The 25,803-nt window shown below is 43.9% G+C and overlaps 1 protein-coding gene across 6 annotated transcripts in view; it reads right to left on the bottom strand.

Moving 5' to 3' along the window:
- FAM110B (family with sequence similarity 110 member B) overlaps positions 1-15,485 on the bottom strand; it is a 109,493-nt gene extending 94,008 nt beyond the window's left edge. For 3 of the 6 annotated variants that reach the window (XM_080581186.1, XM_080581188.1, XM_080581183.1), the window contains exons 1-2: positions 15,331-15,461; positions 873-966 (exon numbers count right to left, since the gene is read on the bottom strand). The gene's annotated coding sequence lies outside the window, so the exon portion shown is untranslated. Of the gene's footprint in view, positions 1-872; positions 967-15,330 lie in introns of all 6 variants that reach the window. The other 3 variants (XM_080581191.1, XM_080581181.1, XM_080581182.1) reach the window with 2 other exon arrangements.
- Positions 15,486-25,803: the final 10,318 nt, after the last annotated feature.

Below are 25,803 nucleotides of genomic sequence, written 5' to 3'. Positions count from 1 at the left end.
ACAGAAAGATCAAGCTTTGTCTGACAAAAGTTTCTTCTTGGCTTAGGAAGTGGAGTATCTGCCTTCCTCAAAAATAAACAGTAACCACATGCTGCAGCTCGTCAGTGATTTTGCCAAGATACCTGCACATACGCTGAACACATCACTCCTGGGAACAGGCTTGATGGTGAGAGAAAGGTGCAAGAGAACAGAAAAACTGTTGTTGTGCTCCTGCTAAACAACTCAAGTTGATCACGTCACTCCATCATTAACTCTTCTGCAAAGTCCTAAGGTAATTGAAGTCTAAGCACTTGGTAAAAGCCTCCACAAACCAGGCAGGAGAGATCCTTTCAAAACAATGGAATTCCCATAATAATAAATTTATGATAAAATACAGTAGCATTTATATGACATTGCAAGATGCCTAGAAAGGGGGGAGGGGGTGTATGTTTAAATACCATCTCCTTTTGCCTCATACAACCTTTTCTGATACTTTTACACTATGATGTGAAGGTGCTACAGCAGGAAACACCCAGCCAGGCTTAGGACATCAGGAATTACTAACGTCCCCGAATGGGGGCTCTTCTGTCGCATCTGGAAAGTGGAATGAACATCAGCTGTTCAGCTGATAGGTACTGGTCCATGGATCACTTGTTTCATGGAAATACGGGGTCACTTAAAAAGTACATGGGGAGGGGGGATCTAAATCCTGTGATTATAGCTTTAATACAGAATAGAATAAAAAACAAGAGAGCCAAAGAGAACACTACACTTTCCAGCACAGCAGCTTTGAGAAGCCTCCATTTTCTACTGAGACAAACTACTGCTCTCAACCCTATGCCATCTTGTCATGAAAGCTTAAATAACAAAACAGCAAGAGGTCTCCTGCTTACTTTTGGTGTTGCTTCTGTTAGTGTGGAACAGGACTTCACTTTGCAAGACTACTCCATAAACTGGGTTCAACTCCTCGTCCATCCGCAGCCAACACTGACAATAAAACCACAAGTTAGCACCTGGAAGTAAAAAAATCTGCCAGCTGTTTTCTCACCCTTCTCCCTCAAATGCACATCACGAGCTGATTGCCACTGGCACTATTTTAATACCACTGCATGTTTTACCAGTACGTGTGTGTCTTGCCTGAAGAGTCAGCTGCAGTTCACCAGCAGGTACCACAGAGCGAGGGAGTACTTTCTTATCTGTCCCTGTACACCATATGCACGTTCGTTACACAGCTACATCAGGATCTGTAAACTGCCTTCAGGTTACCATGCATATAAAGAATTTTACAGTGTTTGTTATTATTTTAAAGCAGTCAGATATCATCTGACAGATTTGAGCAATGAACGAACGGTCACAGGCAAATTAACAAGCCCCTAAAAACTGGCGATCACCACATGGATGCTGAAAGATACTCGGAGAAATAAAATAGCACTTCAGCTTCCAAACTAGAGACTTTTACATAATTAAGATATTTTTACATAATTAAGGCATGCAAATAAGAGGAAAAAGAAAAACAAAACCTCTTTAAGGAATATCTAAGAGTCCTTAACAGTGCAGGTCCAGCCTACATCTGCAACCATTTTTCTACTTACAAAGCCACACCCTTGATTTTCAGCTCGGTAGGAAGAAAGGCTCAGAGAGATATTTGTACCTGCTAATTCTTCAATATTATACTGTGTTGTTGCCAACAATCAGGTATTAATACTAACGCTTACTTGAAAGTTCATAATTACATAACTTATCCTTTGTAAATAGTTTACTGTATTAAATGCTAAACACTTTTATCCTCTGTAAAAATCAAGCCAAAAACGCAGCAGAGCATCTTCAATGCAGTTCTCAGTTCTTCCTTTGAAAAGCAAGCAAACTCATTATGTTCTGTAAAGAGAACAAAGTCTCTAAAGGAAGACTAAATTCTTTCTTTCTCAAAAGCAAGCTATGAACTGATTGCATAAAAAAGATTTTATTCCTGGCTCAAATACGAACATTTCGGAGTTGCTGCTTTTGAGCAAGGACTCACCCACTTAAAGGCTGAAGCATTTATTTTGAAAAAACGGTGTGAAATTTTTTTTGGGGGGGGGGGGGGGACACCACACTATTTTGCACTTCCCCGCTTTTGGTAATTCTCCAGATACGACAAAAAAAAAAAATCTCAAAATAACCTCTTCCCTATGTAATTGTTTTCTCATAGATGCTGCCAAGTTATCTTACACCACCAGTGAGAGTTTCTAGAGGATGTAACTACTTCCAGACAAAGCAACTCTGAGCACAGACATTAAGTGAAAGCTGAAAGCATTTGAGGTGTTTTAGAAGACACCTGGGGGGGGCTGTGGAACTCATCTCACTAGACGCCCACCACGCACTGCTCAGTGCCATCAGAAGCCATCAGGGGAGCAATGCCATAGCAGAGGGCTCACGTGCCACCTCCTGGATACCCTGGGCAGATGAGTTTGAGCCCAGCCCCGCCGTGCAGGACTAGATTCCTACCTCAGCCAGCAGTCCTCAGGGGAGCAACACTTCTCCTTTGGATGCAGACCACGTACTGTAACTGTTTTCCCAGATTCAGCCCAAACCAGCTGCAGAAAGGGAAAGCTCATCTAGAAATTAGATCAGGTCCCCACAGAAACATTCAGGGCTTCTGAACAAAGAATATTATTTGCGTGTGTACACACATGTGGACACCATTGTGCTACGGCAAAAATACCAAGGGATGGGGAGGAGGATTCAGCCTGCTGTCTCCGCGATGACTCAAGACTACCTGGAGACATCCACGTAATGTTTCTTGGATGCCGAGGTATGCCGCTGGTCCCACGGCCAGCGGTGCAAGTCATCAACCAGAGCTCCCTGGTCAACTCCCTTTCCCGGCCTCATGTGCACACACACTCCTGGGAATGTTGTTCTGGATATTCTCCCTGTATTTTCTGTGAAGGGATTGCTACTTTCTCTCATCTATGATGCAAGAGCTTGACTGTGACCTGGAAGTGCTCTGCAAGCTGCACTTACAGCAGCAACGGAAAAACAGCCCTGAGATGCTGAATATTTTGACAACTGCATTCATTTCAGAAATGTCAGTCTCCAACTAAAATTACTGCACTGGGCAACAGCTCGTCTTTTTTCCTTTTTATTTAAATACCTGCAGCCTGCAAAGTACATTAAGACATTTTTACTATATAGGTCAAGTCCTGACCTGTACATCTACATACATTAGCATAAAGGTAAGAGTACTACAGACATCAAAAATGAAGCATTAATGACTAGTTTAAATACTCATCCTGCAGATTGCTAGAAGAAAAAAATAAATAAGGCAACAGAAAAGTAATGACTGAAACAGAAAGACAGTGCTTAATTTGAATCTTCTCCCAAGAAGATTTTTCCTTGTGACTAGTTAGTAGTATTTTACAAGCAGACAAAGTAATAAACCAGGCATCTTCATTTTGCATCACTCTGCATTTCATATGTATTTAGGCTGAGGACTAACTACATAATTCACGATAATTCAGATCAGTTTTGCAACATGCTTTTAATTATCTGAAAAAAGCTGTACACGGGTTTCCATACAGAACACATCCCTTTTTCATGAAGAACACATCCTTTTTCTTCCCATGTCAGAAAAGAATTGGTTAAAACAAAAATTATCATGTAATTGAGAACAATTAAACATGTACATTCTGTAATTTCTCAACAGAGGAAAAAAGTTCTCCTTCACTTCAAGCTGCCAAAGGCTGTGTAGCTGTGATCAAAGACATGATAATATCAAAAAGAAAAAGACGACAGACGCTGGACAGCAACCCAATGGCACACTCCCTACTTTCTCAGGAGCCTTCAGACATACAAAGCCCAGCAGCCAGAATGAACCCAGCCATTCTCCAACACTGTAATTGCCTTCCCCTGTGTCCTCACCATCCCATCCCTGGAGAACACTCACTGGAAGTCCCAGTGAAGTTGGTAGGGTGGCGACCATAGAGTCTCTTATGTTCTCGTTTATACTTTATTAATTGTCATGCCAAAGTAGCTGATCATGGATAGTAATTGTAAGAGCTGTTTGACTTGATAAACGAGATAAGCAGTGCTAAAGTGAGGTATATTTCACTGTCAGAGACCACAATCTTTGCAAGTATGAAAAATTGAGTTCTGACACGGACTATTAAAAAATCCCAGCCTAGCAAGAACCAAGCAACTCAACACAACTGTGTAAAAGAATTTCAAATAAAGCAAAAAGACATTGCATACATGTGACTGCTCTATCAAAGAACAAGAGAATATTTTCTACACTCCAATGTATCAGTTATTATAATAATGCTTAAAATTGATTTTAGAAGTGTTCTATATATTGCCTAACAAGAGACGGTACTAAGCAAACAGTGCTAAACCCACTGTTTTAACTCCAGAAACGTCACATAAAAAAAAAAGACTATTAACAACAAAGGGCAGAACTATTTTATTACTTCTTCCAGTTCAGGATATTATAGTACCAAGTTACACTTCAATGAAGGACGGCTTCACTGAGATGGTAGCACTGTTCAGGCTGTTTCATTGCTGAAAACAGCAGGCTTTATCTTCAAATATTAGGCAGCTTTCACAATTCTCACCAAGCCGAACGAAGCATTCCGTGAAAGCAAGTCACACTGATTAAGGAACAGGTTTTGTTTCTCATTAGAAATTCCACTTTAAATTAGTGGAAGTTTGAGGCATGGGAAAGAGGTAGCAGAAAGACGGGAACCTCACAGCAGCTCGCTTTGCATTTGGACAGCGTCTGTATCACAACAGCCGTAACACCAGCGCTCCTCCAGATAGGGACGGCAAGCTTATTCTGCAATTACTGCGTTTGCTAAATACCTCTGAAATTAATATAATGGTGTATTTATAAACCTCAGGTGTGTGAAGGGCAATAGTAAACACCAGACAACTGATACAAAACAGAGTTCATGTCAACAAGCAAACCGTCTCCTTGCCTTCCTGTCCCACTCGGACGGTGGCTCCTTCGCACTCGGACCGCAGCAATGGGTGCTGCGATTCCACTGCAGGATTACCAGCTGCAAATGCCCCTGGGCACTTTGGATATCAGTCTTGGACCCCTCAGTCTCCAACACCTACGTGAAGGAAAAGGTTTAGGAAAACGTTCCTGCCCCGCAACAAAATGGAAACACGGGGCACCAGGAGAGGGAGTGTGGATCTGTGGGGTGGACAGGTCTTCCTCCACTCATCAGCTCCACCGATTCCCTCTGACCAAAACACATAATGCTATCGTGATATTCAGCTGTAAAGTAAGCCTACTGCAGTTAGCAGCATTTGGTTAGCATGGACCACAACGACACACGATGCACGGAAGTGCACGCAGGAGGTGGAGCACGAGGATCTGATTTCAAGAAGGGGCTGTGTGCCCTATAAAACATCTTCTCACTAACAGCGATGCAGAAGTAATATGGAAAACAAATTAGTCTATTCCACCAATCTGAACAGCATCATTTGATACCTTCACAGCAGTTCTCAGATAATGAAAGCTTAGAGGGAGAAATTTTATCTCTTATTAAACTCAGTGTCGCTGGGGGACAGGGCCTCTCCTCGTGCATTTTGCCTCTTGAATTTTGGGCCATGTAATGAAAACATTACTGCTGCTTAGCCAGCAAAGCCCGAGTTGATTCAGCTTCCATGCCCCCAAAGCCTCTAATTCTCTGGGCTAGTCTTCACGAAGAGCACTTAAAAATGAGTGAAATATAAGACGAATGTCCATATAGCCACCTCCACAAACACCACAGGCAGTACGGATGCTACTTCAGAAGGCACTGTGGCCTCACGGTTCCCCCGTTGAGCACCAGAAAGATAAGCAGGTGTACCTACGGGGTCAGTACATTAAAACAAGCCTGGTAAGCAATGTGTGTCCCTACCTTTCTGCTATGGACAAGCCTATTGCAATGACACAGCTGTTTCAGGAGTGTGCAGGATCAAAGTTACAGGCGTACACGGTCTGCGAATACGGTTAATCCTAGTGCACGCTGTAAGCATCCACGTAATTTGGGGCCAGAGCATAGACAGAGGCATCGCAGGGTGCAGACTGAGGAAATTTCAAGCAAAGCCCAAGAACTGCCTGAGGTGTGAGGAGATGCTAGGTAAGGTACACCCTGTTCTCCATATAATACCGACAAAGGTGTCCTCTAGGTCAGCCCTACACCATGGTTCGAGCACAATGTCTGACTTCCTACTCTACAGTACATAAGCCATTACCTCCAGGCCTTAAGTGAGACCTCCTTATTTTTTCCGTTCACATTTAGCATCTACTTGGACAATTTTCCTTCATCCTCAATCTCTCCAGCCCCCGTAACAATACAGGTGATTGAGAATAGTAGGCCACTGACGCAATTTTGCATTTTTATTACATTTAGGGGAAAATACGCTGCAATAATCTTGTTCTTTCTGAGCATTCCTGCTCTTTAGTGTATGTTCTGAATAAAGCCTATTCAGGCAAGTTAGCAGGGCAATATTTCATATAGTTCTTGGTGCCCATGGCTCATTCTCTTACCTGCTAATGGTTCCTGTCAGTTGCCAGGTTCTTAGATCAGTAAAGGGTAATTTGCACATCTGGCTACTGTAAGAGCTGTCTTGTGAAAATTAGGATGGATGGCTTCACAACCCCAGCCACAGCACCAGAACGGCCCAAAGATGTTGAACCGTGAGGTTTTTAGGAGGAAGCGGGTTCAAAAAAAAAAAAAAAATCAGAAAGGCCAGAAGAGAGCATTTGATTTTCCATGTTGCAGAGTTTTGAAATGCCACTTTTAAAGTCCCCTCCCCACCAGTGAGGGGCCAAAGAAGCTCCAAGAAAGGTACACAGCAAATTTTCGCCCCGAGTGCTCCTAATTTTACACTTGCTGAGTGAAATCCATATGTCTATTTGTGTGCATTTCTGCAATTGCACTTTTTCATTCACTAAGATGAGAAATCACTTATTTTATGCAATCTGCTACTATTCAGATAGCAAAACATTGTGATGTCTGGTAGCAGGCTTGCTGTTTTTGGCTTTAGGAGGTTTTTTTCCCCCCCTCTTCCTGTGAGAGGAAAGCTTTTCCCAAAGGATTTAAGTGATTTCATAAAACAAATGTAAAAACAAAGACACTTTTGTTTAAGGACTGCAAGTTTTGTTTTGTTTTAAGGGGGATGGAGAGGGAAGGAAGAGAGAAGTGACACTGATCATCTTTCAATTAAACAGAAAAAAAACAGATCTCATTCCTAAAATAGAAACTTTTTGATAGCACAAGCTTGCTATAATAAGGAGTTCATCAGAAAAAAAAAAAATCAAGTTAACATTTGTTTCTAAAAATACACATTTTGTTTATGACAATCACAAGTGAATACCTGAAACCATTATAACAAAGATCAGAGGAAAGCATTTTCTCGCCAAATCTGCATGCTTACATTGTGCATTCCTATACTCTCTGCTTCATTAGAGTCAGTTTCTTCTTTCCCTCACAGTCTACCAAACAGGAAGAAAGGGAGAAAAAAAAAAAAAAAGGCTGAAATGTGTGACTTTAAACACACAAAGATTTTGGAGATTCAATTCAGCTACAACTTCGAAAGCTTAACCTAGTATGTATAATTTCATTTTTGCAATTATGACCAAATACTATAATGGGAGTAATCCCCTGTACTTGCCCAGCAAACATTGCAAGAAGGGGACAACAGTAAGAATAAAAAAAAAAAATACTAATGAAAGCATCAGAAAGCCTTCACCAAAGCTTGTGTTGTATTCTTGCAAGAAACCTTCATATCTGCAAATGCTCCCCAAGCATCTACACAAACACACTGCAGAAATGTCTGGTGTTACAGAACTGGGACTCTAGTTTCTCACTAATAGACATTAGTTAATGGAATTAATTATATTTATCATTAAGTCCCTAAACATTGTATAAAGTTCTATTACATTGAAAACTCCCACAGCCACAGAGGATCTTCAGTGCGAAAATGACATCCATATAAATGGAGCGAAAGCAAGCCATAAATTCCCATTCACTCTGCCTACCATTCCAATTCACTCAGGATTGTCACTCACTGCAATTATCATTCGGCATCTAGAAGTAACTCACTGCGAAAACTCAACAGCAATATACTTCGGCAATATTGCAAGCTCAGAAAGGCAAAACAACTCAGATAATAAGAATCTTGCAATTAAATACAACACACAAGTGAAATCTATCACGTTTTAACAACTCACACATACACAACTCATTTATCTAAACAAAGTCTCCTAGAAGTATGTGCCTGCATGGGAAGTGACAAGATGTTCTTAATTAAGAGAGAAACAGGTCAAAAAACACTGGGGGTGGACAGGAGAAGTAACAGTCTGCCAAACAAATCACAGAAATATTACTATACATATACACACATGTATTTAAAATGCATGTTATCATCTCAGAGTGCTCTCCCAACCATTCCCTAAATTATTTTCCCACATCCTAGTTTAAGCTGCACATACATACATGCATCCCAGCATGCACAAACACATGAGAAATAGTTTCATTTCTAGTGGCCCACTGACCTCCCAAAGGGTAACGCGCCCTGATTAAGTTGTCAAACAGAAAAAGACAACAACATACAAAGGTCATCACAAATCCAAAGGTCTGGGTTCTTTGGGTAGTGATGGCGTGTAGAGGTACTGGACAGAGACAACGACACTGCTACCAATCAAATCATCCTTTCAACAGGAAAGGACACTCTTTCAGCTCCTGTTTGCATGCGCACACACACAAACACACACACACCATGTGGAAAACGGGAAGCACGAGGCCAGTGAGTACTGGGAGGCTGCAGAACAACTTTTCTTTCCCCTTTCTTCTTCCCACAATTCTTCTCTTTTCCTTTGCTTTGTTTCTGAACTATGCAAAGTGCCACGTAATCTGCAGATGCTCACACCTAAAAGGATCTCTCACAGTTTGCTGTAAGGTTCTGCTTTGTTCCTTCCCCTGCAGTACTGTCTTCATTCAGATACCTTCTCCTGAATAGTGCAACCCCAACCAGCTAATGGATATCCCAGTTAGATCACAGCGATGAATAAAACATGAGCTTTCCAATTTAATTCAAAGAGGAGTTAATGTGCATACTGAGTTCAAGTGTGAGACAAGCATTTCTCCACCATTTCCCTATTCACCCAGTTTGTTCATTCAGTCGTTCCATAATTCTCATTTTGTAAAATCACATTCTCTCCCATACTTTTTTACTCATGCACGTTCCAGATTAATTTACCTCCATCTCTTTAAGCCACTTCCTCCTTGCTCCAGTCCATTTCGCTGTTTCCCAGTCTGACCACGCTTGCCCTGACCACTCTCAGTTCCTTCATCTATTAACAACATCAATAAGGATATTTCTTTCCACTTGCTTGAGTTGCAGACAATACTGGATGCGGCCATTATCTTCCCTGTCCAATAAAGTCATCAAACATTTCCTCCCGTTTCTTAATGCAGACTTTTCCAAGACCTCAAATTGTTACAGGAAGTTATTGGAGTGATTTTGTTTTTTCAGGAGCCCAACAAAGCATCAGGAGATGCGTGCTCTGCTCTCTGAACTGCTAGAGACTGTTCAAATTTAGGTTGACTTTATGAATCTGAAATAATAACTTATCCACCTCATCCAATAGCATCTGGAACACGAAGACTGTCGATGAAAGACACTACACAAATGCAAAGCGTAACCCTAGTCTCATCTTTTTTAATGATACACCCAACACTCGTATAAAAGAGCAACAAGAGCAGATGAAAAAAAAATCACAATAAACAAATAGCCTAATAATACATGCTAAGAGCTACTGAGACAATAAATTCAATTTTCCCTGGGATTGTTAAATTATTCTTTTGATGGCTCAACACAATCTTTTCACGTTTATTTCCTATGGGAGATGCCAACACATTGAACTCATTACACAACTCCTCTTGAGGAAAGGAAAAAAAAAAAAAAAGGAAAAACACGTGCATTTAAAGCAAACATTAAAAACGTGAACTATGAAATTTTAGGTAGACTAGGCTCGGAAGGAGCTTGCAGCTGGATATTTCTAAAGGAAGTTAGACACCTGCCTTATAAATTCAAAACAGACATAAAGCAGTATCAAGACACTGATCTTGCTTTGATGTACAAACATTCTCAAAGCATCTTACTTTTTTTTAAATGATTCTTCTAAAGGCACATCCACACAAATGACATTCGTCTTCCTTTTTGAAGAGTCCTCTTGAAGCTTCCAGAAGTTTGACTGTGCATACAAAGCCCAGCCACGGGAGAGCTTATAAACGGGCAGACCCTAATGCTCAGGTAGAGATCAAAGCCAACACGGTGGGGCCTTCAAATCACACACTCATTAAGCTCATTAAGCTTTCTATGAGGTACAGAGCTTTTCAGTTTGTACCAGACAAGCCCTCAGCTGAGTTCAGACTACAGAAAGCATGCACGAGGTGTCTGAGCTGGCATGTCTCATACCTCAATGTGTTCCCGGTGGTTAGGTCACGCTGGTCTTTTCTCAGCACCAGGCCTGGGTCAGGCAGTACCCGGTGAAGTGAAGCCGTAGATGAGCACACGTCCTCCTGGCTGGGAGCCACATCACCCATGCACCAGGCTCTGCCCGAGCCCCCTCCCAGGCAATGTCTCCCTCCCGGTGCTCACAGCAGCACAGAGTGGCTTGGGATGGAAAGGACCTTAAAGACCATCTAGTTCCAATCCCTTCCACTAGACGGGTTGCAGGGACACCTTCTGCTAAACCAGGTTGCTAAACCAGGAGTTTTACTTGGCAGCAATTCCATTCACCATCAAGTGAATGGACTATAGCTACTCCCCAAAAATAAGCATTTCTGCTCACCTCGCCTCCGTCATGGAAGTGTCTTCTGTTTCTGTTGATTACCGGTGAGGATTGAAGCACCAAAGTTATGGCAGCTTGAGTTACCTGAGCTGCATGGTTCTTCAGCAGCCGCATGCAAACTTGAACACAAACTAGGACTTAACACAAAGACAGCTGGGCGGGCATCCCAAATTCAACAGCTGGGAAACTCATTTTGGTTTTCAGTGAACGTGTACTCCAACATTCATTCAGCAAGTCATCCAGTCATCCTCCTGTACAACAAGCTTTTAATCCAAAACTACAGATGAACTTCAGTTTATGACCTTTCCAGTTCTCTAAGAATTTGCCCCAGGGAATTTATAAGCAGATGCTATCTTCCTTCTCTGCCCTTACTAAGCTACAAAAGCCTGCACAACTTAAGTTCTAGCCTCCTGTCTAGCTCCAGAGTATTCATGCCACATCATCCTTTTAGCCTGGACGCTCCTGTACACGTTCCACCAAAATTTTGTCTTTTCTGTACAGAAGTGACCAGAACTGTGTATAATATTTGACACGAAATCTCTCCAACGCCTTGCATATCAACTTGCCTATCTCCATTGAAGAGATCTCAGTGAGGATCACATTTTCTTTCACTTCGTGTCCAGCATCAGAGTCCATCCCTGTTTGACTACAGCATTTGGGCCTTTTCCTCCAGGCCTGTTTTAAGGGATGACTGCCAACTAACAGCAGATATGTTGTTAATAATCACTCAGCTGATAATTTGTCGTTTAGAGCTACTTAACATCCTGTCATTCATATTGCTTCAGTCATCATAGACATCCAATTCCTCCTGTGCAACAATCCAGCCCTTCTCAGTGCTGACTGTGCTTCCTAACTTTGCCTCATCAGCAATCATCCCTAGCAGTTATCTTACCCAGTATGAAGGAAAAGGAGCAGCCCTCCAGCAATACCTACCCAGAGCAGTAACTCCTCTATCCATGCAGCCAGAGTCATAATTTTTCTCCTTTGGGCTGCTTACCATTCTTTAGCCAACCCCACGTTTCCAATTCAGTCATTTTCAGCGTAGCACCGTAATGCTCATGTTGAACTGAAGTCTTCTCCTCCTTTTGTCTAGGACATCCAGTATTTATCCAGCAATAATACAACTTTAGTCTTCCATGACCTAATTGTGGCAAATCCATGATGCATTTCATCCAGTTTTCCACTTATCTTTGTATATTTAATTGCTTTTTTCCATTCCAAATTTGTTCTAAATCCTTGAATATCATTAAGACTAGAGCAAAGAGTGTGAATGGATTTCATTCTCTTCTCCTTTTAAAGCAAATACAAGTATAATTGTTTTGCTATATTGCTGTCACAACCACTACACCCAACTTGATAGACAAACAACTTTTTTTTTTTTTTTTAACCTGGCTCTGAAGGAGCTGGAACAGAATGCCAGAGTCCTAAACCAGAGACTCTCTGCTTCCTTAAATTGACAACACTAAATCTAGAAGCTAGTATAAAATCTATTTTTGTTACTTCTGTATGTCACTCTGTTTTTCCTCCCATTTTCAAATCCTCTTCCCTATAGAAAATTGGTCATAACTAACTAATTTTGGAGGTGTCCAAGCCACGTATCCTTCAACTACAGCCTGGTCCTCACAATATCACAACCAACTTCTCGTTTCCTCCTCTTTTTCTCTTCTCCCCTGTTCATCTTAAATTTCTTTGTGCTCTTGCTTTTGGCAATTCATAGACTATCCCTGTAGTTTCTGCTCTCTGATGATCAGTCCTCTCCTTCACTTAATTTTATACAGGCTTTCTGGTAACTTGTGGTATCTTTTTCAAGGTACTTACTATTGCAGCAAGGTCTGCAGCACCTCTTGGCAAACTTTTCATCCTGCTCAAAATACAGCTTCTAAGCAGATGTACCTTTCATTTAAGACAGTCCAAGCACCTTTTTTTTTAAATATATATACAAAAAAAGAAACCTGAAACTCCTGTAGGCCTTCAGTCCAGTGGACTTCACAAACCAGTTCCTCTAACTTCTCCGAACTTGCCCTTCTGAAATAAAACTTCCTTGAAATAAAAGCAGTTTGTAGCTGACATATATTTATCCTTCAGTTTAATTTAAAATGATTAACTTGTGGCTAGTCAACACGTATGCCTTAGGTCTTGCAGTACAGAGCCGTAATCTAGCAATGGGAAGCAAGATCCAGTGTCAGCCACGGAGACATTCCAGAACCACAGCATCCAGCTCTGGGCAGGCTGCAAATATGAGCCTTAGTTTATGGTGCATTCCACTACAATTAATGGTCAAAATCCACCTGACGATACTTCGATCTACCAATATCCACTGCATGTCACCGCCTGGAAACCTACTTGCAAAATCACACCGTGCGGAAATCTTCCTTTTGTATGCTGCCACCAGATCTCAAATAGGTCCTGTAGCTCTGAGCAACCAAAACAAGCCTGCAAGGCCACGTTTTATAATTTGACTCATTAAACGAACGTCACCCCTTCAGATTTTGGAGCATAACATGAACTTTTAGTAGAAAGCCTCATACAAGACCACACCTGTACTGAGCACTTCCAGCAACAACCTGCGGTCACTCGGCTCAGATGCACCACCAGCCCACCAGGAGCTGGGAAGGAGGGCGCTGATGGCCACGTGCGACAGCAGGACATGGAAAGAAGTGCTCCAGTAAAGTGACAGTGAATGGTCTCTGGTGGAAAAGCACCACTTCCCTCTTGGCTTTAACTTGTGATACAATTTTCTCAAAATCAACAGGGATGCCCTGGCACGAGGGCAGCTCAGACCTTCCCTGTAATGTATCAAGCTTGCTGGCATGGACCGTCAGTTCTATCAAGGCAGTAAATCATGCTAAAAAGCACATTCCTGGTATGCCTGGTGCAGATGGGAAACTCAATATCATAGCTTGAAACATCAACCACCAAGACTGATTACTGACCCATATAAAATGGGTCTGTGTGGGGGCACACAGCTCTGCCAGCTCTCCGAGCCCCAAAGCAGGCTGTGGCAAGAACCACCTGCTGGCCCCAAAGGACCACTGGTGGTCTCTGCAGCCACCACCACCCAAAGGTGCATCTCCCCAGGGAGCACATTCACATTGCCGCTGCTCTTACCGCCATCCCGCCAGCTCAAGACAAGGCTTTGCAGAAGGGATGTACTTGCCCACCCTTGGGACAGAGGAGCACAGCTTCAGAAAAGCAACTCTCTGTGTTAGTCCCCCACCAGCGAATAATGCAACGCTTTCTACTCCAGAAGTGCGTAGAAGTGTTTTATTTTGTTAATTCTAGGTCAGTTGCGTGCATGGGTGGCATGGATTACACTGACCCTTTTAGAGCTCTAAACATTTTTAAGTAAGTAGGACACTTCACACTAGACACAAGGCACGCCGTACACCCACTGCACCCCACACACCAAGAACAACCAGCAGGCTTTATCGGCAGGACCAAGAACAAGCTGCTCTATAAAGCACGGTCCTTATGGCACATAAACATGGATGCAAAATGAGCTGTAAGCGCCAATTCTGACCCAGTACCACATTAAATCAATACGGGCATTTTGGAGAAGAGCGAGGTTGAACTGAAGTGACCCCCGCAAAGCCACCCAACAAATCAGCGGCAGATTTAAAAAACAGAACTAGCATTTACAGCCGAGTGATAAAAGCCCCGTGGTAAAGATAAAAGTCGTCTTCCTGCTTAAAAGCACAATAGCCGTGTCATTTCAAGCACAAAGGATACGCTTCATCCTCAAACATCTGAACGCTGTAGCTGCAGATTTTACATACAAGCAAGGATCAGCATGCAAACTACAGTAACTCGGGTTTCAGTAAGTTAACGATAATATTGCATGGGAGGTGTTGACTTGCCAACGCCAGGTTTTCGGGAGTTTTAACCTTCCCTGCCCTAAAGGTGCCATACACACAGGACCCCGGGACACAAATAGCTCCGGTGCCATTCCCTCGCTTTGAGAGGCGCAGCACTGCCCTGCCTGGGTCCGGGGGGGAGGAGGAATGGCCATTACACCAGTTACCTTTCCGAGCAGCCTCCTCTCTCCCCTCCGAAGCCTCCGTGGGGTCAGGGCAGCCCGCGGGCGGTGCGGGGCAGCGCGGTGGCACGGCAGCAGCAGCCCGGGGGCGATGCCATGTGCTCGGCCCCTCGGTGGGGCACAAGCACCCCCTTCCAGGCACCTCGGGGTACCACCTCGGAGGGGTCCAGCCCGCGGCTCCCCCAGCCCGTTCCTCCCGGGCCGTGCCACGAGCGAGGGATTTCGGCTCAGCCCGGCCCGCCGGGAGCCGGACCCAGCGCCCCGAGGGTGCGGGCACGGAGCCGGCTCCGCTTCCCCGCCGCCCCCCCCCGGACCGGACCGCACCGGGCCGGGCCGGGCATGGCGAGCTCCCCGCCCGCTCCCGCCGCCCGCGGGGGGTCCGCAGCGGGGAAGAAAGAGCCGGGGGGGGGGGGAGGCGCCTGGTTCAACCCCGGGCGCCGCCGATCCCGGGGCAGCGGCACGGCACGGCACGGCACGGCACAGCCCTTACCGTCCTCGCGGAGCCTCCCGGCGAGGAGCGAGGCGAAGCCGCGGGGAAGAGCGGGGAGCCGGGGCCGAGGAAGCCGCCGCCGCCGCCAGCAGGAGCAGGAGGAGGAGGAGGAGGAGGAGGAGGAGGAGGAGGAGGAGGAGGATCGGCCGCGGAGGGGAGGAGACGGGGGGCGGGGGAGCCGGGCGGCTGGCACCCGCCCGCCCGCCGCTTCCTCCCGACGCGGGGCCGGGCCGGGCTGTGCCGGGCCGCCTGTGGGGGCCGGGGCCCGCCCAGCGCCGCCGGGCCCTCACGGCACCGAGCGGCCCCGCCGCCGCCTTTGTTCGGCCGAGGGAGGCAGGGAGGCAGGGAGGGAGGGCGGCATGCCGGGCGTAACGCCGCCCGAGCGACCTGGGGGCTGCCCTGACAGCCCCCGCTCACCTGGGCCGAGGGGTGCTCGGCACCCTGCCGGCCCCGAAGGCAGCCCGCACGCAGCCCGGCTGTGCCTCAGCAGCTGGCTGGAGGCTCCCCTCCTGAACTGTGGCTCCCGCCCTCCTTTTGTGAAGGGAACATTCTTAGTACTGTGCGCTTGGCAGCCACCAACAACTGTAAGATGATTTCAGATGGCACCTTTGTCCCATTGTCTGGGTGCACGGGTTTTCTTTCGAACACTGCTGCTCGTTTGCTTATTGATGTACGATCCAGTTGCCTGCTGAGCATTGAGGTACCTTGTGAAAATACATCTCTTCACCATGCTCCATCAGGCATTCCTTAGCCCCAAGCTTTTTCCCCCTGATTTCAGCTCTTCAGTTCGGGTACTCCAGTCAACACACCCTGTCCCTTCACAGCAGTTAAAGTGGTAGAAAGGGGAGGACTTTCCCTTCTTCACTTCCCACTTAAAAGAAACTTAAACCTCTTGCGTGAGGCCTTCTCCAAAGGGCACTTAGAGGCTTCCATCATCTGGACAGAAGCGGTTCAACCTACAGGACCACCTACAAAGTGAACTTTTAAGAAACTGGTGACAAAATAAAACTAGACTATCCCAGGTTTTTAAGACCTCGAGGCTGCTTGGCAGCCTTCCTTAAAAGCCCTTTCCCCTGATGCTCATTAGGAGCCCTGTTGAGCCCCAGCAGCACAAGATGGCACCTGGGAGTCCCCAGTGCTTGCCCGGGGTGCAGTGGCCTTGGCTGCCTGTGGTGCAAGGGTCAGGATAGCACAAGGCTTTTGGTGCCAAGCCAGTTCACATTGTTCAGCACCAACTGAAGTCACTTGGACGCTCCACGGACTCTTCAGACAACAGGCTATGATCAGCTCATATAGCTCTTGCCCCAAAATTATCTGTGAGGTATCTGTTGCAAGGCATAGGTGTGCGGGGAAGGAAGGGAACGTGAAGCACTTGGGATACTTTCCGTAACTGACAAGGACCTTCTGCTTCCTGCACGTATTAGCACTGCTGCGTTAGAGAATGGGAAATGAAAGTATGTGACTTGAACCAACTTGTGGGTGGGATAAACCTTCATTTCTATTTCAAATATATATATATACATACATATATATATATAGAAGCAGGACTGATATCCTCCTGAACAGTGAGGGGAAAAAAAAAGAAAAAGCCTGAAAATACAAAACAATGTAATAAACATGGAAAAGCCTGCCCAAGCAATCAGGCAGCCTTAAACAAAGCCAATGTGCTAGAGGCATAAGCTACATCATATATCCCTGATGCTGCCAAGACCTGCTTGCTGCGTTACTCGCTGGGGATGCAAGCCAGCCACCAGCCCCGCAGGCTGTGCTGAAGGGAGTCCCTGCCATGCAACGGGACACGCATCTGTCACATGCTCAGCACGCAGGCACCCCTCCTCGTGTGAGCAACCTTCACAGGGGGTGCATCTCGTCCTTCACTCTTCAGACTGGGTGGCTGCACTGGCGGAGGTATAGGTGAATGCAGCTCACCTCGTTCTGTGTGAAAAATGAGGTGACCTGTTCTGGTCAGAAGATTCTTGGTCAAAACAGAGGCCTACCACAATACGTACACAGGCCAATACACAAACATTTGTTAAAGAGCACTTCTGTTGTGTGCGCCCTTCCTGATGGAACAAAAGGAGTTGGCGTTGTTTCTTACACTACCGAGCGGTAACTTTTTCACACCCATGCATCACATGATGGATAGCTTTATTAAATTATGCCACACTGTGCAGCTGCTGCCTCTGGGAAGAAGTATGGAATAATACAATTAATGTCTCACCCTTTAATTTTAATAAAGCTATTAAAATATTCATTCTCACCATCAAGATCGGTGACAGCCGAGCCTCCGTCCCTGTAGACAGATGACTAACCCACTAAAGCAGTCAGTGCCTGGAGATCCCCCAGCTGCAAGGCAAGCCATAGACCTGAGCCATAGACATGAACACCCATGGACTTCACCGTGTTGCAAACCCTTTTAATGAAACCAGCACTCTGGCTCCAGGATGATGTTTGAGGGCACTTTAAATGATTATCCTTACACTCTGAGCTTTGCGTTTTGAGATGCTGTAGCCCCTGATTTACACATAGTGTCTGAGGCAAGAAACTAATTCTATGAACATGCACGTACCTGATTAAGCTCATCTGATTTAGTAGGACTGCTTAAAAGGAGAAAAATAAAGCATGTGCATAAGAAAAATTGTTTTGTGGAACTAAGCTGGGAACCTTTGGAGATGAGCATAAAACTACCTGGTTCCAGTCTTATTTCTTCTTTACACTTACCTCTGAACAGATAATTATAAAATGAATTAATCTTGTCAGTCCATTAAAATACTTCACAACGTTCAAAAGGTTTTCAGATACAGAATTTTAAAAATCCAGCTACTGATCATAACTGCCTTCCTAAACCCATACTCTTTTACAAGACCAAGAATAAAGAATTTGTCACTCTGATCAGTAGGTTTACTCAGAAACAGCTGACACTGCTTAAAATAAACTTGTGTTAATTAACACAGGTTCTCAAGGTCGTGCTGTAGTGCAGCACAGCTCACCAGTGCAGACGAGCTCTGTCCACCGTAAACAATGTGTTGCTTTTGTTCACGCTCCCTGAACCCACCATCAGCAGCAAGTCTGCGTGTCACTGCTGCTTCTGAACCCGAGGCCTGCTTGTGTTCAAAGGGAATTTCAGCTGTATTTTGGCATTGTATGTGCCGTTCACAAAGCAGCAAGCAGAGGGAGGAAGCAGTCACCTGCGGCTGTGTGTAAGGACAACCGAGGATAAAGAAGCTCGGTTCTCTCTTGTTAGCTCTCTGGGCCTGGCTGCGGGATGTTTGGGTTTGGGATCTGTTCTGCTTGTGTAAACGCATGCATAATGATCAAAATACATTTCAAAATGCAGACTGCTGCCTGGATTACTGTGGCACTCATGCTGAATTAGCCCCAGCAGCTCAAGTACTGCTTGACAAAGCTCTCCTCCCTGCCCCTCTGCCCCCTATGCCTGTAGGATGCATTGGCTCTGAGTCCCACCAGTCCACAGACCAGGAGGTGTGAACTGAAATCAGCGGCAGCCTGAAACAGCTGCACCAACAGCATGTATGTTAGCATACTAGTTCTGGGTTAAATCCATGAGTAAGATGTGTATGCGGTCTCTGATCCTTGTCCTGGTCTGCCTGCTCAGCCCATCCATCTGCCGCAGCCACACCTGGAGAGCTGGGGGCGAGGCGGCTGGAGAAAATCACAGCTTGAACCATCGCAGCTGAATCAGCCAGCCCATGCTTGAACATCCCTGAGCTGTACGTTCAGCAAATCCCACTGACTGGTACTTCAGAAAAAAGACTGAGCTCTCCATCCCTAACCCACAATACATCCAGCTGCTGGCGCTAACAAGGTGGTGCAAGACCCCATAGTCCTGTATTTGAGCATTGGGAAGTAGTTGTTGAACTAGTACTACCAATTACTAGTAAAACTAGTAATAGTAGAAAATGCGTATACTTCGTGGACAACATGTCAGTGGGGCTACAAATGCTGTAAGTATTTAGGTGTGCTGGGAAAAGTGCTTTCTCAGTATTGTTTGAAATGGGGAGTAATGGCAAAGGATAGGAGTGAGTCACGGTCACCCATTCTTTTGGTGCTCAAATGCCATCATGGTCAAATGAGAAGTGAGCCAGAAAGCCTTTGGCTCCCTGAAACTCTCAGCACTACACAGGAGGACCTGCCCTTGTCTTCTCTCAGTCACTGCATTCTCCCTGTCAATTTGAACGTGGCTGCATTTAGGATCCAGTTTTGTTCCTAATTTTCTCCACTCTCACCTTAGGCATCACATCCAAGGCTGTTACAGTTGTGTTTAATATCTGGTATCAGGACGTGCGTGGATGTAACCCCAGCCAAAATGGAGGAACTGAAAGGTGTGAGGATGTGACTACGTCACTCAACATATTGCCTCAGCCCATGCAAGCAGGGAAATAAAGACACAGCTGGTCCTTTTCCCTGCATGCACGTACTTTGGAAACACAGATCCTTTAAAGCTGAGCCAGACAGATATCAGTTCTTTAATTAGGCTTGTCCTTTTAAGTGCCCCGGGAAAATTATTATAAGAAATACCATACGATTGCCCAAGAACAAATGAGATATGGTTTTAAACACCCTTTATTACTAACATTGCATAAGGATTCTAACAATCAAATCTAACAGTTTGTTATCATAGATGCAATCCCTTTGGCTTAGCAGTAGCAAGATGAATAGCATGTCATATCTGTTCTCAGCAAATAGCTGCCTGCCTTTGTAAACAAAACTGTCAGGACCGATTCTCCATACACATTTGCAAATTATATCCATTGATTATGTGTCTTGCGGCGTATTTAAAATGCTGGCAGAGGAATGTTACCCACACAAGCCTTTCATATCTTACCAGCACCTTAGTGTTGTCAAGGAACAGGCACCTTGGGAACTATGGCTTGAATTCACCAGTGCCTCATACAGGCCTCTGACGAGAAACCTGCTCATTATCTAGTTTACAAACATTCAAACCTAGCATGCAAATGCACTCCAAGAGTGTTTGCTTTGATTACTCCATTAAACAGGAATCACATGGCCTTAAACAACGTGATTATGTACTTATTTCAGTCCTAAACCTGTTACAGACAGTAAGAAACTTTTAGCTACACCTCTGAACATCAGTTTGCTTTCTGTGTGTGTACCTGCCATCGCAAAACATTTTGGCAGTAGCAATGGGTACTTCACTGTACTCGTCCTCAGTTAAATCCACGAGTGAGAAGCGTATGTGGTATCTTGCCAGTCAGCCTGCTGGGAAGTTCCCAGCCTTGCCTCCTCATCCCAGCGCCGGCATCTTCCTTACTGGCTGGCCTGCAGGAATTCACCTCAATTCTTTGTCTCAATTTAACTGTGTGAGATAGATAACAATATTGCTTCTTCACAGAGGAGGAGAGTAAATTAGTTAATGTGTGCCCTGTGCTCTAGGAATACACAGTGAGCTATGAGCCTAATATTGTGATTTCAGCGCCACCCCCCCCCCGGCATTTCATCTTTTTGTGCGTGTTTTGTTTTTGTTTTTAAATTTTATTTAATCTTCATAAAATGCACAGGACAAAACTGATCATCACTGGCCTTTTTAAAAGCAAGAATTCCCTTTTTATGATTTTTGTATGGCAAAAAATCGTGTCTATCTCTTTAACAATGATAACATATCTTAAAATACTGATATTTAAAATACTCATACTGATATTTGAAATAGTTATATTACAAAGTGCTGTAATTTTGTGGATTTCACTTACAAAAGTGGGCCTATTTTTCATATAAAAACATCTATCATGCTAATTTTGACATTTTCTGTTAATGATATGTAATAAAGAAATGTCATTTCAGCAGAGAGTTCTAATTAGTTACCAGTAACACAGTATAGTCCTTTGTAATTACAAATTCTGTATGTGAGGAGAGCTGCCTTGTTCTCATTATAAGGACTGAAACCACATAGCATCACATTTCTCGTTATCCTACCAGAGGAATGCAGGAGCACAGTAATGATTGCATTAGGGAACAGCGCATAATAACAGAATCAATAACAGATATAAAATGTGATGACACTAAACTGCGAAGAAAAATCTGCCCATAGCAAAGCCACCGCCCTGCTTGTGTTGTTCACGTCCCAGTGCAGCTCTCTGGTTGTTGCACAGCTCTTGAACACAAGGGCAGGCGTCTCTTTTCCTCAGCTAATCAAGGCAGCCTGGGGAGTGATGGTACCAAGGGAGGGCTGGATCAGAAAGGGGAAGAGAAAGATCCAGCAGTTCCTATAGGACATAATAAACACCACGGGAGAGGCACTATGGAAGTCATTTATCGCCTGTTGCATGGCTTTCTCCTTTAATTACCAGGAGCTTCAGCATTCAAGATGAGCAGAGGTCGGTCAATATTGTCAAGTGTGACCAGGTTACAGTGCAGATGCCAAATTGCGAATAAAGCCAGAAGCTGAGAGGTTCTCACCATTGCTAAAGCAGATCTATTTTTGTTTCATATCTTGAACTGCAGCATTAGCTCAGAAACAGCACGGGAAATAGAACAGAGCAGCACACCTTGTGTTCTCAGCAATTCAAATGGTTTGGATTGCTACAGCATTGATCCAGACAGCAGTGTTTGCTTTTCTGGAAAAAATACATAAATAAAAATAAAAAGCTTGCTATAGTCCTTTCTAAAGATGCATTTACTTAATTTCCTCAGAAAAGAAGGCCAGCCTTACAAGGATCTCAGGAATGGTAAGGATAAAGGAAGGGCTATTAAAACATGACCGTGAAATGACTTATATGTAGAAATGAATTACTTATTATTTAAACAACTAAGTTATGTCAAAATAAAGACAAATTAATCATAATGTTTATCTCATGGTATCTATTATATTTGTACAATTTTATGAGGACAAGCCAGTTATACTGAAGTTCTTGCAATCAAAGTAACACACTGATGCAATGAGCCAAAATCTCAGTTAAAGGCTGCGTAAGGTCAGACACACGAAACCTCATATTGCCTTTATAGCTATGTGCAATTTTGTTGTTGTTTTTATTTTCATTTCATTAAAACACCATCTGAAGGAACAGGTGCCCCGTTCTCAAGAAGTCACCTGTAAGAATTCCTGCCCTGAATCACCTCTTTCCCATTTATTTTTTTTCCAGTCTGCAGGAAGAGGGGGGCAGAAAGCCAATGGTTTTAGGCTGCACGAGAAGTTTGACTTCCCCACTGGCCCAGAGCTGGCAGCGAGGCTCCACACCCTCCCTGTGACCCAGATGGTGCCAGGATCCTGGGCAAGTCGTGGTGATGCCCCTCTTCAGTTAGACAGTCAGAGAGGGCTTATTTAAAACGGTTTTGCAGAACATGAAGCTATCTCACCTTCCATAGCTTGCTTTTTCTTTCTAGCTTGGATTCTCCACCAGGAGCAGCTTGGTACAAGGCGGCCTTATTAATTGTCTAACCCCAAGCGTGCCGTGCCTCCTGCCCAGGTACTCACCCACAGCGTTCCTCTGCCGGAGCTCCAGCTGCCTTCCAGGCACTGCTTCCACCCAGCCCTGCTTTCAGGAGTTCAGCAAATACCCTGGCAGGGACAGATTAGAAAATATCCACCCAAGCTACTGCAGTGGAGGTGCTCAGAAGGGGCTCGCCACCCCCACTGTTACCAGCTCCTGCTGCTGGAAGTTACATGGCCTGCACTTATATAGTGCGGGTGGGTGGTGACTGCGTCCCTTTCTGTGCTGGCTAATCTGAGAGCTTCTTTTTCAGCTCAGACATGAAAAGATTTTGTTATTTTTTGAAATGTGGTGGTAAGGATGTTATACTCTGGGCCAGAGTGTCAGTGGAGGCTCTGCGGGGACGCACGCATTCGAAGTGACAAGCGGTGAATAACTGACATCAGGCATAAGTAATAGCTGTGTTCTGACTTTGGTATGTTATTCTTAAAAACAAAACAAAACAAAAAAGAAACACAACAGTCTGTGAATACAGTCTACGTTTGTTAGCTTGAAAGAAGGGAAAGGGGGTACAGGAAGAATATAGAAGAGAGAAATGAATAACCAAAAATAGTAGAAAAAGCAATCAGAAGAAAGCTAATATAGAGCAAATGGGAGAAGATTGATTAAAAGAGATGATGTAAATATACAAATGGATCAAAACTAATGTAGAATTGCAAGAAGGCAGGAGAGAAATCGAGGATGAAAGCAATCACAGCATTGCAGATGAAGAAAAAAAATAAATCTGAGAAGAAAGTGTTTGCAAACTTCCTCTGATTTATAGCGTACAACCAAAAATGATTCCAGCACTCTAGACAATAAGGACTTGGTTTTGCAAAACAAGTGTGCGCTGAAGTCCCATTGATTGTGAGAGAGCCTGTTTTGAAGGTTAACAAGAAATCTGTGAAAAGACTTAAAATATAGAGCAGGAGTGGGTGGGGCAGCGGGTATATGCAGCTTAGAAGCAGTTTGGATGGCGACGAAGTCGCACTGTAAGACAAATATTATCTTTAACCACCGCAGGAACAATGCCGTTATTTCAGCAATAGAAGCGTTATGCAAGGGAAGACATTTGAATGAACTCGTGGGCCTCTTTCAGTGACTGCAGTGAAGCTGATGACTGTATTTCCATTCAGACATTTTGCTTTTCTTTGTTAGTCATCTGTAGAACAGAAACGGTGATGAGAGCAATAAGCTGTGAGGTGGTATGTACTTATGCTGTGTTCTTTCTCTACACACTGCCCCTTGTTTTCTTTGAAATGTATAATCTAGCAGGGCACAAATCTATAAAGTCACTGCAGTATTTTCCAAAAAGGAAATATTTTACATCAGAAAACCAGAAGAAGGAGAGCTGGGAGGCTCCCAGGACAGTTCAATGGCTGAAGCAGAGCATCAGCTCCCATGTGGTGGTCTCATTATCACCCTCAAACAGCACTTTTACGTACAAGAGCTGTCAGATAAAACATCACACTTTTTCAACACGCTGAACATAGTAACAGGAGAAGAGTATGCGTCAGCATGTTTAGGCATCATGAATCATGGAAGAGCCACAGTGCCCATCCATCGGAAAAAAATACAGCATTTTAATATCGTGTTTTGGAACTGAAACATCAACGGCCTGCCTTTTGTACTTGGCTGTTCATAGGACTTACTCAACTATACCAGAAAAAGACACGTTAAATTTTTGGAAGGGGATGGAGCCAAGGCTGGGTACCACAGGGCAGTGACTGCACCCAGCTCCGCTTCCTGGGCAGCCACAGGTGCCAAAGAGCTTCCAAAAAACATATGCTAGCATTTTCACAGCTGTAAGTGGAAAAAAAGATTTCTGTGCTACTCTTCCTGGTGTTGAATAAATATTTGCTATTTCCTCGGTTCACATGGCCTCTGCAAAAATATGATATGATAAAGTTTGTAAATAGCAGGGAGATCTTGGGTAGAAGGCACCACACACAGCTAGGTACTTAACACGAGTATTATACACTAAATTAAATAAGGGAGTATTATACTGCTTAACTGTCTGTCATGTGAAACAATTAAAGTATTTATTTTACACCAGATAGATTATTTGTAGATATTTGGCAGAAATGGCAATGACTTATGGAATTATCTTTAAAAGCGTGTGCAAAATAACTATAAAAGAGGCTTTCATGAGGACACGAATGCTCTGCAGAGGCATATTATAGCATTATAGAAATATTACAGAAACTTAAAATAAAGCTTACAACAAAAAGGCCATTAAACAAAAAAAATGAAGAAAGAAAAAAGAGAGAGAGAGAGAGAGAGAAAGAGAGAGAGAGAGAGAGAGACAGAGAGAGAGAGAGAGAGAGAGAGAGAGAGAAAGAAAGAAAGAAAGAAAGAAAGAAAGAAAGAAAGAAAGAAAGAAAGAAAGAAAGAAAGAAAGAAAAAAAAAGTGATTTCTTCTTTCTTTTCCAGAATTCCTGGATTACTCTTAATGTAATTCCCATCTTTTCAAGTGGAAGATGTTTTATTATAGTTACCATATCCTGGGTCATCATCCATTTTTCAATTAGCAAAGAGGAGATTTTATTTGACTGAAATGATGGGAACTATTGGTGCATGTGAGGAAAGATTCTTTTTTTGTGTGTTTTACAACCTGTTGCAAAAGCCTTAATACAATTCACAGCCGCACCAAACCCACTGTGCAATATTTAATGACACATTGTTATTGACCATGCATGGGACTTTACTTACAATCATAATTCCTAATTCTGCAGTGTTTATTACAGATACCAAGCACAGCCTCAGTGCAGAACAGCATCCCTTTTCAGAGATGCCTCAAACTTAATTAATTTTTAGTTCATGCTTTCAGTGATAGACTTCCACTACTGCCCAATCACTTCCTTGAATTTTGACCAGGTGCATGCAGTATTCATAATCTATTAAACATACAGGCAGAACACATTTAGCTATTTGGCTATTATTTGTTTGTTGTTAATGTTGCAGATTTAAATTTAAGCATATATTCAAGAGGTACATACATCTTTAAATAGCTTCAGTGCTGCACCAA

This window comes from Anser brachyrhynchus (genome assembly GCF_964034855.1).
Source record: "Anser brachyrhynchus genome assembly, chromosome: 2".
In the NCBI taxonomy this organism is placed as follows: Eukaryota; Metazoa; Chordata; class Aves; order Anseriformes; family Anatidae; genus Anser; species Anser brachyrhynchus.
This window is presented reverse-complemented; position numbering and strand designations above follow the sequence as displayed.